Source organism: Bombus vancouverensis, chromosome 11 (assembly GCF_051014615.1).
Source record: "Bombus vancouverensis nearcticus chromosome 11, iyBomVanc1_principal, whole genome shotgun sequence".
In the NCBI taxonomy this organism is placed as follows: Eukaryota; Metazoa; Arthropoda; class Insecta; order Hymenoptera; family Apidae; genus Bombus; species Bombus vancouverensis.
This window is the reverse complement of record NC_134921.1, coordinates 11,734,997-11,753,958: the sequence shown is the minus strand read 5'-3', so window position 1 is coordinate 11,753,958 and position 18,962 is coordinate 11,734,997. Positions and strand designations below refer to the sequence as shown.

The window sequence follows — 18,962 nt, the reverse complement described above, 5'->3', positions numbered from 1 at the left end:
TTCAATGGTGCGCGAGATAAAGGAATTTTTTGACGATGTGTCTTTAAAGACATATTGCAGACACGTTACGATATACACTGTGCATTTTTTTATCGTAATTATTTCAATTTGCTCAAATATCTCTATTGGAAGTATTTTTAACGATTTTATTATTATCAAGCAAAAACCGAATATTTTTGATTAAAGCAATTTTCACGATGTTAGGTATGCTGCAAAATATAAAAATCTGGATTTTTAAGGGGAAGGAAAATTTTTAATCCAAACCAATACCAACTCGCGGTTAACATTAATAAAAATGACACGTAATAGAAAGAACAAGAAGTGCGTACTTACTTTTCGCAATTCCTAGCGATGTTCGCAAGGAAATACATAGTCGAGTATTCAAAGCACACATCCAATTATTTTCAGTGCCAGTCTCCAGAAGTTCCGGAAACGAAGAGTACGAGTTGTACCGACGTACAAAAAAAAAAGACAGAACGAAAAAGAAAAGAACGAGAGGGAGGAAAAAAAGGAAAGATAAGGGGAAAATATTACTTCTCTGAATTAGGGAAGAACTCGGTCTACTTCCATTAAATTACGAGGAGAATCGAAAAAGTTCCCCCGTTAAGAAGAGAATAAGCGTCGGTTTCGCTTAGCGTACGCGCCTCCAACTTCAAATTAATTACACGTCAATTAGGAATACGGCTGCAGAAAATCGAGGCTCGGTCATTAAAGCTAACTACTAAGTTCACCGTACAAAGTATGTTGCAACGCACAGCAACGAGCTAATTTTCACCAAACCACCCCCTTTCTGCGCCAACCATCTCTTCGCTTTGCTCCGCTCCGCTCGTCCGTCTGAATGCACCTACGGCAGCTCCTAGTTTTGAACCAATCGCTTCTTAAGAAAGTCGACGTTTCATCCGGTCACCGGCTTATTTAAGGCGGAATTTCCTATGTGCGTCCGCGTTAAAAGCAGTTTTAAACCCGAATCACACGATGCGACATCGCAGCGGGCATCCGACGTATGCGTCGAACGCATTTGTACTGTTACTGTTTCCGCGGTGGCGTAGTGTGATTCGGGCCTAAGGCCTGATGCGGACAAGGCGACTTTTGACGTTGCGATATCGCTACGATCGTACGTCTTTCTTCGTTTTCCCAGTTAGACAACGAAGACATACAATCGCAGCGAGATCTTTTAACGCGGACACGCGCATTGCATTCGACGCGCATAAGAAATCCCACCTTTACTCTGAATGCACACGAGCGACATTTTACCGTACGACACCGTTGCGCTGCCCGTTCGAAAAACAAAGAAACAAAGTTCTTCTGTCTCGGTAAAGAAGAATACGCGCATATGTATTTCTTTGTTTTCCCAATCTGGTGCCGCTTTGCAGCGATCTGCCTTTCGTCCGCATCGAGCCTTAATCGGTCGTGTAGCTTCTCTCTTCCTTAACGTAGTCCCTTTCGCCGATTCTTCCATTGAATCGTAATAGATCGAGCAATTATTCAGAGATGACAAACATAAGAGAAACAGGCCAAACGGAGAGCGTTTAAAGTGGTATCACTTTCTTAACAGATATTTGCTCCGCATCCGCATGGACTTTGCAAGTCCATTTTCTCGATACAGCATCCGCGGTCTGCGCTTCTTACGTTTATTAACGTATTCTTCCGAACTTTCGGCGTAAACATTTCGTCGATACCATTTGAATAGTTACATGTGGACTGGACTGATATAAACTCGTTCGCGGTAAAGGAAGGAAGAAAAGAAATAAAAGGAGAAACACGATTTCGTCGCAAATGTGATTTTCGTATGAAACGAGGCTAAATATTTAACATTCATGAAAGTTGTTTCCAACAGTGCAGATTCTAGACTTGAATGCTAAAATTTTGATAAATCTAGGTTAAAATTTCAAATTTCTCGGCTAGCTTCTAAAAGAAGAAGTATCGCAATTTGAAATTTGAGCCTGAGAACCGAAAGAAACTTCTCGACTCCAATAATGGTTCACGATTTTAATTCCTTTCAATCAAAGCGCAAAACGTCCATGAACGATGATTCTATGAAGATAAACTCGGTATTAATAGCTGCGACGTTAAAAGCAGAAGATTCATGCGATCGCAATCGAGGAGATAAACGACGTTATTCGAGTCCCCTGCCTCGCAATTAAAGTCGGTTGCGGGCAAACACATCGGTAATTATAATGGGATTCGATATGACCGCATACAGAACACGCGTCGCGAACAGAGAAGCGGTTGACCGATAATAAGGATATTGGTAACGGGAAGTGGACAATGATCATTAGAGAGCGAGAGAGCGTTGGGTGAAGAGGTATAGCGAAGTTCTACGTAACACAGGTCACCGACCTTTCGACCAAATCATTCTTTTTCTCGCCAGAAAGAACCGCAGAAAAATATTCAATTGCTCTTCAATCGCGAATGAGTTAAGTTTGGTTATGAACAAATCGTTGATACGATCCGTCATGAATTTTCGTGAATTTATACGTGACTGAAAGGATACGATCGTTTAACGAGTCCCTTTGATTCTATTTCGAGATTGTGACTATCCGTTAATTAATCAGTAACTTCTGTGCGTGTACTTTTGTATCGAAAGAATCGATCTCTGGATTTTCTATGTGTCGATCGTTCAACCAGAAGATAAAGTAGAGAGAATTATGGAAAGAAAAAGGATATATTAAGAGATTAATTCAGTATCGTGAAATGATAAAAAATTAACGATGCGGAAGTTTTGTTAAGCTTATACCATAAATTGTTTGTTAATTAGGATGAGGTTTAAAGCGGAAGGAATGTTTCATAAATGTAAACTTTGAAATGAAAACCAACAAAGATTCGTTTAATTAAAAGTAATAAAATTATTTCCCATGTTTCTACTGAGAAACTCAATAGATTTTTATCAATATCTGTCTAATCTGTCGCAGTGGACCTTCCGATCTAATGGATCGCTCTGTACACTGCGTAATGCGCGTAGAACCTGCTTCGAAATCAATTAAACATACCAAGAAGGAAACACCAAAGGCTGGAAGAGCAGTCGCTCGAAATCCCCAAGACAGCTCTAATAAGTACCTCGTCAAAGGTTTCTCTGCCTTGTTTGGATCTCTCTAGCATTACCATTGCAACCGTTAAATCCTCGTGAACCAGAGTACCTCTATTCCGTTTGGTTCAAGCAAACTTATATGGATACTTGTAGTTGGACAGATGCTGTTGCGAAGATCGTACAAACACACCAGGTCGAACTACACGGAACCTGACGTACGACATACTTACTCCAGTTCGTGGAATACGGCTCTTCTGCGTGAAATTTGCCATCTTTGCTAATGCCGTGATTACAACTTGGTTTTTACGTCGGCAAAAAATCGATTTAACCTCTACCAGAACTACCGACGATTAGACCATAAGAACGTAACTTGAGTCAAGGAAATCAAAATGGAAAGATCTACTTGTTTTTGACAAATTACATTTTTTAATAGACCCGTTACGTATAGAACGATTACGTTATCTCCCTTTCAAACAATAACTTTAAGGTTTCAATGTCCTTTAGCTTCAGGTTAGATGCGCGCGATAGTCTTAGATATATGGTTTCGACTCACGCGTGATTTCCACCGTAACAAATTTCCACCGCGGCTTGCAAAACGTACGCTATTTAACGTATAGAAAAGTTGGAAACCAGCCCCATAATCTCGATAAAACCTTTTCAGTGAGACGCTCGACCGCTTGTTAATAGCAGGAATTACGACTGTTCGAAATTCGTGTGTCTATGCAAATATTAACAGCATTGGTAACACCAAAGTGGTTTACCTCTTGTTTGTCCATAAATACGCAATTTATAACGAACGAACTGGTTACCTACGTTGAACTATTTCATTTTCTGTAAATTGAGTTTATAATAACGTTCCGTTAAGAGGATTAAGAAATATACACTTTAACAGAGGTACTCTTTGCGTTGATTTACGAGTTTCGACGAATACCATGGAAGTCTTGTATGAGTTCGATAACAGTTGAAACGACTCGGTACGCTTAAACAAAGATTCGCATGCAGCCAAGTTAAAGCACGTTGAAAACAGTATCTTTATAGACGATACGGTCGATAACCCACTTAGGGAAGCGTGACGCCGACACATGAAATAGGTTTGAATCATGCCACATAAAAAGTTGAGCAATATGCTCGTCATAGTGGTACTCCGCGTGCTTTCGTTATTGCTACTACTTGTAGCAATCTGACATGTAGTTTTATTTATCACGGTTTACTTTATTCCTTGGAGAAAATTTTAAGTACGAAAGAAATAATTGATTTTACTATTAAGCGTCTACGTTATTTCTTCATTCAGAACGTTCTTCGTTAGAATACGTAGCTCTGAACGATCATGAACATTGAACGATATCATTGAAAATCTTCTTATCTCGCATTTTACGATTAAATTATATTTCGTCGGATGTCTAGATAATAGCGGCAAAAAATTGGACATTCCTTCGATTTTGTAGGACCTGGGCGTGTCAAGAACTTGAGCACGACGCTTTAACAAAAATTATCCTGAAACGCGATATCGATTTCGTCTCAGCAGTAAAAAAGCGCGTCGTTAAAAAAATCTAAAAAACGCGAGCCTCGTCATGTATCGCGCGTGAGTTTCGTCGAGGCAGCGCGATATTGTTTAACGAGGCACGCGTGCATGCGACGAGACTATTATATTATCGACATCGAAAATCTCGATGATAAATCCCACGGGCCGGTCTTTATTCGCGAGCCTCGCAACCAAATTCATACACAGCCATCTCGCACCGAATGCGCCGCGGCTCTGTCGTTCGGTACAACTCGACGAAACGGCCGGTTACAATTACAAACGGAGTTCCAACGCGTGTAATCATGACATACGCACTTGCAAACACGCTCGTTACAACGCCGGTCGCACATGCACACATTGAAAGGGGAAACGACGCGAGTCAGACAATTTATTCCCCGCTATCTGAGCTAACGTTTACATTAACCAACGCGAAATCGTACGTCGAACGGTAACAATGCAGTGACCGACGTGCTGCTCATCATTTTATCGTTCCACAATCCGCCCGACAATCTGTCAGTCCGCGAACACGTTCTTTTCTGAATTTTTCAAGTCGTTTTCTGGGGCCATTTCGCCACAAGCGCAGATTGCGCTGCGATTACCGTCAAAGTCGATATTATTGCTACTCGAGAGGGAATCGCTGATTTTATTAGAGACTTTGGGAGATAATGGAAACAAGATGGACATTAAATTTGAAGGGAAGATAAAGAGACGGCAATTTCGAAGTTTCCAAAGAGTTAGATCGAACGATCGTACGATTAGAGAAATTGGGTAGATTAAATTATATTAAATTTGATGTTCTCTTGTTCCGTTGGGAAACGGCGCCTCTCGCAATTTGCACGAAAAGTAAATTCGAAAAACATTTAACGATAAGAAAATTATGCCTATTACGGGAGTCTCTTGCCATTGGACTAATCTTAATGATTATTATTATCTAGTAAGCCTGACAATTTCTGTGACAGTAAAGTTTCGATAAGAGGAACAAGCATCTTGCTTATTTCATGAAAATCATCGCCGTCAACACGGAATATGTTAATAGGAATACTACACACTCTGTAAGCAAGCTGCGGCGAGATTACGTGACTGGTTTTACTTTTATCCCGGTGGCTTTATTTCTTTCGTGCCGGAGATTGCGTTTATATGTGACCACAGTCGGTATTTACTTCTTTCCACGCACCCGTTTTACACACCAAGCCACGGAATGAATTTCAACGCGATGTGAAATTATCCGTGGCTTCACGCGACGTTTTACAGCAAATTTCTCACCGATAATTATTCCTTTCCCTTTTCTATGGATCCAGTTCTCCCCTAATGCAATTTTTACCCGCCGCGTATCGCGGTATATCTATGCTCGGGATACAAGATTATTACTGTGTCGGATGCAATAACGCGGAAGTACGCAATAACATCCATTGCGAGCCTAATGCAAATGAGTGCTACGCTTCCTTTCGCTGCGTCGTTTCAAACGTTTCGAACGTTTTGTTTCGCGATCACGCATTATTTTTATTATATGAATATTACAGCAGAAAAATATGACAAGCACGATTCTGTTGATTTTCTGACATTGATTTTATTTAACGTCCTTTCTGTATCTAAGAACCAATAGGTATTTTAATTCGAATATGTATAGTATATTTGGAACTAAATATACTCAATATGCGCTTTAAAATAATTCAGCTACCTTTTATCCGCAAGAACGACACTTGAGAAAACACCAGACAATCCTACGACATCCGAATAATATTAAAATCGATGTGAAAAAGGAAGAGACGTATACGAAGACGCGGTAACTTGGCAAAGCTCTCGGAAACCTTCGCTCGCGTTTCGAGCGATTCCCGTCTCAATTATTAAACCCATGGCCGGAGGCTGACGATCACAGAAATAATCCCCAGCGACGCAACGACGAAGAACGTGGGTGGTCGAACCTGCTGGTCTCTGACTTCTCGATTTCGTCTCGATCGTATTCGACAAGCACGCATTTCCATAAGCCGAGAAAGCTGTGCGGACGTGTGGATCACCCGCGACGCGACGTTTCTCCCTGGAGCACCCTGTCGCGTCGGTTTTCTCGGGAGCCGCAACGGAAATCCCGATCGAACTCAGAATCCCCGAGAGACGTTCTGTGGTCTCTCGATACACGGGTTATAGCCGGCGCAGCGATGTATGCGCTCGGAGCATCTTGAGCATCCTCATAGCGAACGCTTATATACCGCAAGCGTTATGTCGAGATGCTCACGGGCTCGATAGATTCAAACCGGCAAGAGAGGAAAAGGGAGAAAAAAGAAAGACAGGAGAAGAGAAAAATGTGGAAGAAAAGGAAAGAGAAAAGAAAAGAGAATAAAATAAGAAAAGAGGTGAGGAAGAAATAAGAGAAGGAAAGGAATGAAAGTAAGAGAAGAAAAGACCAGTTGTAAGCAGAAAGAGAGACGGTCGAATAGAAAAGAGGAGGAAGAAATCAAAAGAAGAAGGAAAAGAAAAGACGCCCAAGTGAAAGACAGAAAAAACCAACGAGGAGAAGAAGCCAGCAATTGGAAACGGAGAAAGAGACGACCAAGCGTGCGAGAGAAGAGACCGATGAAGAGAAGCGAACCGACCTGCCTGAGTCAACCGGTCTAACCACATGTTTGCCTGCAAGTCGCTATGCAACAGGATGGGGTTCGCTCAGAACCGTAAGCAACCTCCGTTAAGCCGCATTTACACCGAAGAACAAATCGATCGGCGCGACATTTCTCCGTGGAAAGCGACGTTTATCCTGTAGATCGATCGCGAGCGTCGCGGCCAGAAACCGCGGACAAAGAGAGACGCCGTGCGGCGCCGGTAGCTGTGTAGCTGTGTAAGCTGTGTAGCTGTTGTCTCGCATTTAGGTTAATTAATGGAAAGGGCTGCTAGAAACTCTGGAGTTGTTGGCTTTACGCTGCGATACACGTGGCGGTGGCAGTTACACCAGCATTCACGATGAATCGAGATAATCGAGATTGAAATTTTTCCAACGCTATCCGCTGCTACCATCTACGTTTCGTTCGACGCGCGCGCAAACATCCGGATAGCTATCGTGATATATCCGTAATTAGGATCTGTCGTTTGATCGATGCGCCCTATTAAACCAATTTAAATACAATGCCTGGGACGCTCAGCTTTGCTTGGTGTAGATACCTTTCTAACCAGATTGTCGTGGGTAGATCGAGTGGAGGGTGCGTTCGACGTTAAGTTCGATTATTCCTTCGGAGTTTAATTATTGGTTTAGACTGGTTGTTTCCTGGAGAAAAAATGAGAAGGTAGAATACAGGTTCGTTTTGTTATACTTGTTAACGGAAGACGCTCTGTGGTGGAACGTAAACGAGGCTGCTTGCTCCTTGAAAGAAAGTTACAAGTTTTGCTTGTTTAATTACGACGTTAGACTTTTTATCGTCGAAACTACCGACTCAGAGTTTTGTAGTATAATGTACACGTACACTGAAGTAAAAGTAGTAAAATTCATTTTACTGCCGTAATATTGCCAATATATACCTTGCCAATTGTTGACCAAACATGTTCGAACTCTGTTTTCTCTATCCCTTTAATAACACGATAATTAAACCACACTTTGTGAAAAAATAGCCAAATGTCCGAACGTTTTTCGACTCGAGCGTATATCCGGACGAAACAGCGCTAGATATCCGATATACGGAAAAATATACAGCCATTTTGGGATTCGATCGCGCGATAAAAAGGACTGTTCGATCAGGAGGTGTGGGGAAACAGCGAATTACAGCTATCCGACCCGAAGCGGCCCCAACGTGCATAACACGCGTGCGTACACGCGTACAACGGTATACCGGCCGGTCATTTAAAATTTAAATGTTCCGCATCCCGACGCACTTTATGTCGGTATCACCGATGCTCTTTCCCAAGCTGGACGATGCCCATATTTTACAAACCGCACACGAAAATCATTTCGCAGGAAAATCATGATATTCCTGTAAATGTCGTTGCGTAAAAATAGCCGATAGTTTTCGAGAGTACGTTTTCCGTTTGAAATGGTGCCGTGTTATTCAACAACGCGAACAAATTGTTTTATCGCGGTACGATTAGTTCCGCTACTGTTCGAATTCGAATTTTCCCCAGAATTTTGGAATTGAGAGTTATACAACAGCGAGATCTGCTTTTTTACTATTTTTCTACGGCTGTGGAATTTCGAATCTTTCGTGTTATCGTCTTTTTTCCGTAAACAATGGCTATAGATAGATCGTAGATAGCTCGAATTTACAACAGGCAGATCTGGATTGTATATTTTTGTAAAGATGTATAATTTTAAACGTTAACTGTAAATGTTAAGCTATATCGTAGAAGTACAGTATTTATTATATAATATCGAGTCGTTCGAGAAAGTCTGACTTGTCACAAGGTCGATGACGCTCAAATACATCGAAGCAGACGAAAATCAATAAGAATATGCAGGTACGTGAAATTCACATACAGGTTAAAACTACCTTTCTTTTATGAAAAAAATATTGGAATAAGATAGAATTTGATAGATTTTAAAAACGGTTATATTGTACAATGTATTGGACTGTATTATACGTTAGAGAAGGACGTGGTAAAATTTTATGGCATACTATTACTCTGAGTCATCTGTTTTTGATACATCAGATAATGGAGGTCTCGAATAATAGGAGCTGGGATAATCGGGGAACCATAAAGTTGCAGCCCAGTTAAGTTAGACCTCGGCGTGCTTAAAGCCATGAACATTTCCCAACAAGACTATGAAATAATATCGGGCGGTGGAGCTTCTCTATAGATTACATAAATTAATCCACTCGACCGAATCGAAATTACTCGCTTCTATTCGCTGCCTCTTCGACTCCTGTACAGAAACAAACTCTGAAAAGGGAGGAAGTCGAAGATACTAAAAGCTACTAACAGAAAAAAAGATTTATGGATAATTTAACCGCGTCTAAAATAACAATGCATTTAGGATTACATAAACAAATTCATTGGTCCAAATCGGAATTACTCGTTATCAACTATTTCCTGACTAACTATTTGCAATAATAAAAAACAAAAAAAAAAAAAAAGAAAAAAAGGAAAAGAAAGAAATCAGGAAAAATATTAAACCGTGCTGAAGCGAAATTGATCGATACATCTGATTGCGTCTAAAGATCACCTGAACTTGCTTTCCTCGGTCAATACTACGGAATTATGCAAACGAATAACATATATACACGGATTGAACCGGTCGTCAAGGTAAACCGGAACAAAATGAGGTCCAAGATAGAAGCAAGATTGCCACGACGAGAATCCTCAGCCGCGCTATCAGAACAAACTGCTACGAGCAGGTGGACACGTACCACGGTTAAGCTATATCGCGGGCGAAAATAGGGGGAAACGAGGTTGTTACACCTCGTACGAGGGAATCCGCTTTGAAATCTCGGCCGGTGTTCGTGGTACCCGGACGCGTCGCTTAGAATTTTCGGCACGAGCTGGAAAAAATCCAAAGACGGAAACGACGTACGCCATGAACGTACAAAAGGAGAGATCGGTCGTCTAGAACGACGAAGAAAGAAGAACAAGGAGAAAACGGGGAATGGAAGGGGAAGAAGGCTAACGGAGAGATTGAAATGCACGGAATAAATTTCAGGCACCGAACGCGAACGTTGCAAAGAGATTTAATTAAAGATGCATTGCGCTTCATTTCTGAAGTTGAATGGAGCCCGTCGTCAGCTCGAACCTGCCCTCCTCTCCTTGATTACATCCACCCATCGACCTCCGCATCGCGTTCACTTTTTACCGGGCCAAACAAACCGACCAAATTCGCACATCCCTGCTCAAACGTTAATTGAACTTTTCCTGGTGCCTCGTTTACCGCTAACCTCTCCGCGAAATTATTTTATCGTGTGTCATTACCTGTAATTACGAGATCAGGGAATTTTTCCTAGCCAAGATCGAGGAATATTTTGTCGGAGGGCATATTGCGTATACGAATGGTTATTGACGTAAATTTGTCCGTGGATGATTTATAGTTATGTACGAAATCTCATATTGCAGTTTAATATAGTCTTGACACATATGGAATTCGTACAAAATCTACAAATATTAACTGTACTGCGTGTAAACAGGACAAGTTGCTGGAGTTACTGCATGTACTTTTCAAGGGTTGAGAGCAAAATTACTCGATGTTTGTGTGACCCTTTCGTACAAATTTACCGAGCGACGTAACTTCTTGAAAATATCACAGGGATGATGAGAAAAGTAGGTTTAACTTTCGTCTGGTTAAAACGTATCTCTGGTTCAGAAGCAAGTGGATCCCTACGCGTCGTTAAGTAGACATTAATCTACAAATTCGAAGGGTGAATCCTTCAGCGGACTCTTGAACTTGCCATCTTTAAATTTAACAGCATTTAACTGCACTGATCTGATAACACGAATGAACGAACGAGCCGATAATAATCGCATATTCAAATGGAATAAAGATCGCGCGAAATAATCAAAGTTCAGCGGCGTTAAATAGAAATCGCATCGCGAATTAAGCTATCAGGCAATCCATCAACGAGCAATACGGTTTAAAAATACATACATAATTCGATAAACGTGGTTGAGCGCATCTATCATCGCGTTAAATGCGCCAGCTTTCAACGCGAATATTCGCGATTCTTTTAACCCCGCGAGCATCAGCCAAGTCCACTTGAATTAATTAAACGGTCGCACGAACCATTTCAGTGCACCAAAGGAAGAAAGCGCATGCTGCGGTGGGCGGAAATTATTCGATCGTGTTATTTTTTATCGCGAACCAAATATGTCCATCGTCGATATATTTTTTTATTTTGCGAAACGCATAACGAATGTTTGTTCTCCGCGTACGGCGCGCAACATGCAACGCGGTGAAAAAATATTTCGCCGAACCAGGAGGAATCGCTATCGTTGGTGCGGATCATACCACTCGGCGCTGTTCGATAAAATCATCGCCGAATTTAAATTGTATATTTATCGAAAATATACGTACGCACCGTCAATTAAAACAATCCGCGTATTGATAAAAACTCGACCCACTGTCTCAAAAGGACGAATTAAAATAAAAATACGGACTAGTTCGAACGATAAGGGAGAGATCGATGTGTTTACGCTATGTGTTTAATATATCCCGACATAAAAACTTTTAATACACCGGATCGGATTAGATATTACTCATAACTTACTCGTAACACGCTCATCCGCCAAAGAGATATTTATACGAATTCATAAAAAGCGTGTACACACTCTACATTGGATATTTCATATATTTTGTTGTTACACAAAGAATATAGATATATATATTATACAAAGGATTATAACCTGCCTCGTATAGATTTAAATCTATTTAAAATTATATTTTTTCCAAATGCTTCTACAAGATATTCAAAATTTTTGGGTAAAATTTCAACCTATTTACAATGCACTTGATCACACCGCTATCGAACAATTTTCGCTGCTTTATCTCTCGATTTGTAAATAAAAAAGCATCCTTTACAATATAGAAACAACGAAAAATCACGTTCGAGAGATTCGCATGCAGGACCCTTTGCGATTTGAATTTAAAATTCTCGTCTCTACCATGCAAAACATGGTGAAACGGACGTATGATTTCGCACAGTGCCCGTCCTATCGGCCACTCTGAAAAAGTTTCAGCTAAAAAGGGAAGATTTTGTATGCCGACGGGAAGCTTGATTTTCGATATTGCACGACACAGTGACTGGCTGGAAGCAACCGATAAACCCGGTAGGCAGATTTATTGCCGTCTAAATACGCTCAGCCGGATAAGAAATAAGTGCCGCAATAACGCACGTTACGTCTGCTCGCCATTAATGCGCCGGGAACGCCGGCAGCATTCCAAACGACTGCGGTCAACGAGTATCTGTTCTTTCTTGCCCCTCTGATATTGCGGTATACAGGTATTCCGTGTGTGCTTCGACGTTCCTAGGTCATGAACACGTTGCAAGAGCAAAGTGTTGGAAAGGAGATCTCCGTGCACGTGCTTAGAGTTCGTGATCGCTCTAGAAAATCTTGACGTTTCATTTTTTGGTTCGATAACACCCTAAGAGTAAACTAATATTCCCTGACTAACGTTATAACTCTTTCACGGTTTAATACAACGAGGAATGCGGAACATACGAATTAACCTGTCACTGGTAAAAGAGGAATTCACCAAACCCTAGATATTTTCACTTCTGTAGTAATTTAGAAAATTTAAGATCGATAACTGTTAATCAATGTGAATGTATATACAGGTTAACTAATTTTTAAGCAAACGATCAGCATAACCCATGATATTATCAATTTTTATTTCTCTTTATCGCTTGTATCTGACACGAATGCTGTTACTGCAAAAAATATAGTTTTATATTATCCGCGTGCAAACCGCTGCGTTTCGAACATTTATCTACGACTCCAACATATTAATCCGAATACACTTTCTGTAACCGATCTGTTTCAGCCCGAAAATATGTACGCCGATCCATTTCGTATCAGCTTTCGAAACTGCACACACAATACATGATTGTGGATGATTTACTGATCAAAGACCACAGATTTTATATTGGCGAAACACTTGTTGCTAAAATCACAAGCCTGAAAAACGTCGACCCGCGTTTGCGAGTACATGCGTCGATTTCAGATTTTGCAATTAAAAATGACGAATGCTAGCGGGAAATAAATATTACTTTGCCTTTATCGGTATGAAAAAAGACGAGACGATAACTACATCGACCGGAGATAAGAGAAAAAAATTATTTACACAACAATAAAAAATAATCACAACAAAGAATTAACACTCCCGACAATAATTTTTGTCTGATACGCTTGAAATTGAAAGTGAAACGTTGCGCGAATTTCGTATGTACACTGTATCGTGTGCGCAACACAACTATACGGTGTACGTAGTAATTATCCAAGTTACGCTTGTTATTTCTTGTGTATCTCGTGGTAAACAACGAGGACCATCAATCACAAACTATGAATTAATAATCGTCTAAATGGAGTGGAAGCAATCTGCGGCTTTCGCCTCGTTACGACTTTAATAAAATATAGAACGCACTAACGAATCAATCTTATCGCCACGTTATGTCTCATATCGTCCAATTACGTGTTTTTTCGCAGATAAGTCACCACAGTTGCGCTAGTCTATGCGCCATGATAACGATTAATAGGTACCAGACGATAAACAAAGTACAAGGTCACAAAGTAAGCATTTCCCTATGATATACGATACAAGTTCAGATTAGACGCGCGTATCCATACTTTAAAGTCGAAATCTTCGTTTAATGAAAGTCGCGTGTGAACTGATAAATCCTGCGATTTATCAAACGTTTACTCTGCCATATTAAGGCCAATTTGCAATTCTTTTCGGTCAATTTACAGCCCGAAATTGTTTTTTAACATCGTGTTGATGAAAGAAAATTTAAATATAATTAATATCCTTTCATCATTCCTTTCTTCAACTAGAACCTGCAATTTTATGTATGAAGTACGTACATTATACGAAGACTCGCGCTATAAAACACGCGGAATAAATGTAAGAAAGAAAGAAAGTGTAGAACACATGTAATTACCATGTCACACATATAATTACAATCTAGTTGCCTGCTGTGACACGAGAAGTATGACCGATTAACAGGCGATGTTCTCTAATTGTAGGATACATGAATCGAGCAAACTATAATATCGATAACAATATGTATACGTGCATGAAGGTCGTATACACGTATACGCACCGATACGAATTTCACGTGCACGTAATCGCAACTACGATCGGTACGTTACGTAGTAGGACATTCGTTCATAATTTTCCGTTGAAATGGAGCAGCCAAGTACTAGGAAACGTAATACCACGCTTGTGCCTTCTGGCACGAGTTACTATCTTTTACTGGATTAGCGTTTAATAATTGAATCGAACGTACCTAAAGTTTTATACGGGGGAACCTTACGGCAACTCATATTATTCGGGCTATACTTGCCGGTAGCAGCATTCTGTTATCCAAACATTCCATTATTCGAGCATTTCTTTATCCACGATACCCCCGATGGCCCCGACTCTTCCTCTCTGCTTTTGCTTTTTCAGCCAGAAACACATTATGCATGGTTGATCGTAATACGATGATAGTAAAATATAATGAAGCTTACGTGCATAATTTGGTATATAGGATTAACGTAATATTCGTGTTACGAAAAGACTGCACGTTAATTAAAGAGATGCTAAACGTGAAATAATCGAGAAATTTTAATGTAACGTAATACGTATTTAAAATATCGATACCTCGTAGATTCAAATATTTTCCGCTGATTCTTGTATTTCTATCGCAATAAAATTCCCAAATTTCTTATAGCTGATCCCAGCTTGAAATGATATTTGATGGGTGATTTCTGTGATTACCATTTATGAAAAAATGATTAAAAAGCACACTGATTAGCTCCAAATCAAAAGCAGGATTTTTTCTATCGATTGCGAATGAAACGTCGTTCTGGATTACCTTCGAATGTTTTCACCGACACCAAGTTCGTCGACAATGTTTATTTACCAACAACCGCTTCACCGATATAGCCTTTGTACGACAATTATTATGCCGATCGTCATACGTCATCGTTGATCGTGTAGCTTTATACAAATGTTTATTTCCGTGCATAGAAAAATAAAGAAATATAACGATTATCGGCGAAAGACGGAATCGGTAAAACGATCGTCGGTAATTCGAAGGTTAAAGGTAACCGCAGAATTCCGTCGTAAATACCAAAAATCATTTGATATCATGGTTACGAGCTATAAAACGGAGCAACGGGGAACATCTCGGAAGAGAAAGAAACAGCCGCGCAAACACGGGTTCGACAATTCGCAGACACGAAGGGAGCACACGCGTCTCGTACGTTTTCCGATCACGTTTGCGACTTGACGCGAAATGAATTCAAATCGTCGCGCAAATAACACGGGCGGACGCGCTGGAATAGCGTTATATCGATAGACGAGGAGGAGTCGATAGACAGCCGATGGTGGACGCGTCATAGAGCGGCTACGTAATCGCGATTACCTCGGGAGAAACGTAGTCGTTTTTAACCCCCCCCCCCTTATCCGAATCGCGTATTAGCAAGTCAGAAATCTCGAAACGTTTGGAACGCGAGAGCTCGTGGAAATTTTGCGAAACGAGAAGGATCGATCGAATGTATTTAAAATGCTAAGCGAATCTCTCTACGCGGATATCAATAGCGGAGTGCGAGGAGTGGCCACAACTCCGAATGCTCGTTACCGGAAACGAGAGGCCGTGTAATCACCGGCTGTTCGGACGATACCCCACCATCCTTTATTTCCAGATAGCCAGGGCAATGTTTTCGTTGGCGTTTCGCGACCAATTGGAATTTCCACAGCCGTTATCCACTTAATAATCACGAACAACGCCAATGACGCCACGCGCTCTTGCCGGGTCAGGGATCAAAGCGAAAGCCACTATAAATCGATTTTTCGCCAAACTACTTCCCACCGATATTTCAACGGTGAATTCAAAAGAATGCCGATGCATAATGCGGACAGGCGCGCGTCAAACCCTAAGTGCACGTTCGCTTATGTAGATGTAGGTCACGCGTAGCGTGTGCCTTCTTATCCGAGTGGTAACTGGGTTATTCGGTACTACGAACAACAGGGTAGTTCGTTCGCGGACTGCCGAAGCGGGTGGATTTTAATCGAACGAAACCGAGAACCGTGTTGCTCGTCCGGTTTCGGAGGAAACTTCAATTCAGTCGATTAAACCATAACCTTGGTTGAAGGATACCGTGTTGCGCGTCTCTCCGATACGCCACCATCGTGTTTCTATTTTCTTTTTCAATCGCGTCCTCTTTTTTCGACCACCTTCCCGCTACGTAAACAAATACTTGATCGAACCTTTGTACGTCCACTACTCGCGAGTGAATAAACAAGCTCCGTTACGATTACACATCGGCATGTACTTACACATGTACGCGTATAAACAGTACGTCGCATATACGCACGCATGTACAATGCACGTAGGCGAAGAGTTCATGACACTTTTCAAGGCGGGAATTTAAAGCGAAACACGTTTTCAACACGCGAGCTGGTAACGAGAAACGTCGCAACACGCGACAATAACGAGAATAATCGACTTACCTAGGAGTTAACCGGCCAGGGGGGAACGTCCTCGCGGCAATCTCGACGGCTACGCTTCCGCCGTCGCATCCACACACTTCTGCACACTGGACACACGCGAGCGGAAACGCAGTTGCCGAACGGGCACGACACGAATCAACGCACAACGGGGGGGATCTCGAGAACTCGATGGTTCGTCAGCGCGACACACGCGGCAAAATTCGAGGGAAGAAACGCGATGTCGAGACTCTCGACTGACTTGAAATTCCGATATGTTATGTTATGTTATGTTTGTGCGGCAAGCGTGATTTGACAGGTGACAAGTTCGCGTCGCGAGGCAAGAACGAACGTACGGCGAAACCTCGCGATACTCTCGATACTCGCACGCCGAGAGACCGGCTTCGACTGTCGAGCGACGCTTCACTGGCCTCACCGAGGCCTCCTAGCCGCCGCTGCTGTCAACGACACGCGGACTCCGCACCCTCTCTCGTCCCTCCGCGCGGCTCTTCCATCGGGCCGCAACTACGCTATCTCTCTACTTCGACCGGCGTATCCCCACTCGACGTCGCGACGCCACCGACCACTTACGAACCCTCACGAGCGTCGCCGAGCAATGCAGCGCGCAAACGCCCGCCGATTATTGGCGCGCCGAATGAATTCGTACGCGATTTAAACTTTGCACTTTATTGCTTACCATCTGGTTTCGATACAGGTTATTATGTTTGGAAGATGATAAAGATTGGAAAAGGTATGGACGGTCAGGAAACAGAAACGATGATATTCAAGATGTGTTTGAAGAAACAGTGTGGTTAGAGAGGTTGTTCGTTTGCACAGCGTTACAGCTTTTGAAAGTTTTCAGTGAGAATCGATGAGGTTTGAAAGGGATGGAGGCTTGAAATAGATTTGTTATGTGTTTTGATAAATATGGTGGCTACAGAACAGTAATTGGCAACCTCTTTACTAAAAAAAAAGGTATCCCAAATATTTAGCTTATGACAAAAGACACCCTATCTCAAAGTCTGTAAATATTTACTATGACTGAATTTGTTGATATAAAATTCTACTTACAAAAATTTGATAACATGAAAACGAAACATATAGAACCTGATAAAGCGAGGCTATATTAGAGAATGAGAGTCTGTGCAAATATTCTTCGTAGCGACCTTGTATGTATTTTAAAAAATTTTCCGTGAAATCTATTTTTTTAGTATCGATTAAGTATGTATTTGCAAAGGCAAAAACATTTTAATCTACAACTCATAAACTTATAAAATCAATGTCACACTTCAATGCCACATGATATCTAAAAGCAAATATCTCAATCCCTCTGCGTGTGTCTCCAATCTCGGGTCTAGTAGATCAGATTTAATCGTCAAAATCTCGCTGACAGTTTGCTCCCCTCCAGCGTGCATGCGAAATGAGTAGGATTACGTAATGCCTGACCTTGTTTCTTCGACCAGAAGCTCTTCCGCGCTGCCATGGCTGCTATTAATCTTCCCGATAAACCAATTACCGTCGCGAAAACCGGTTCAACTGTAAGCCGCTTAAATATGTACACGTTCATACGTGGCGTTCGCCCCCGGAAGAGCTTTCGAAATTTTATTAACGCTCCCTACTCCACAGAACGAGATTAACGCGATTCTCATCGAATGAATCGTATCGTACGTACGTATCGAATCGTACGATGTTATTTACAATAAAATTTTATTTCACACGATTACTCCATATTTGAGATACCGCATATAGTAAAAGGTTTGATAGTAAAGGGATTAATGTGAAAACACGCGAGATGTGTTGCCCATACCTCACGATGTTACGTCGCGAAATATAATCTCGCCTAGTACACGGGCGCGAAACGGTTAATCTTGCGATTTCCCGATAGTTGCACGTTGGTACCGCGCAACGATGGAAAAAGGTGAAAAAGGAAACGAAGAAAAAGAAGAAGATGGGCTGTCGAGTGTCCCGGGGCGGTTAGCCAGCCGCGTAACCGTGACGAAAGAAATCGAGCCATTACGAGCGAGCCGTTCCGCAGATTTAAATTCTAATTCGAGGTCGGTAATGGTAGGGCTCGGTTAAGTTTGCCAGGCGAGGTGAACTAATGCCTCCGCCAGCGCGAAGCCCCCGAAGGAATTTGTAAATTCGACGCTGGAAGTTTTAATCGTCCATCAGGGAAGAAACGAGGAGCACGAACTTTTCGCATAATAATTCTTTCCTATCCTTCCCGTGGTAGGTACCTTTCCCGCTTCCGTCAACTCTTGCACCGGGGCCCTTATAACCTAAGGAAAGCGAACAGGAACGACCTGCGTACGCGAATGAATATT

The 18,962-nt window shown here is 41.7% G+C and overlaps 1 protein-coding gene across 5 annotated transcripts in view; it reads right to left on the bottom strand.

Moving 5' to 3' along the window:
* Window positions 1-17,117, bottom strand: part of Pgant9 (polypeptide N-acetylgalactosaminyltransferase 9) — a 293,850-nt gene extending 276,733 nt beyond the window's left edge. For 3 of the 5 annotated variants that reach the window (XM_076622866.1, XM_076622863.1, XM_076622864.1), the window contains exon 1: window positions 16,663-17,117. The gene's annotated coding sequence lies outside the window, so the exon portion shown is untranslated. The remainder of the gene's footprint in view (window positions 1-16,662) is intronic. The other 2 variants (XM_033330074.2, XM_033330068.2) reach the window with 2 other exon arrangements.
* Window positions 17,118-18,962: the final 1,845 nt, after the last annotated feature.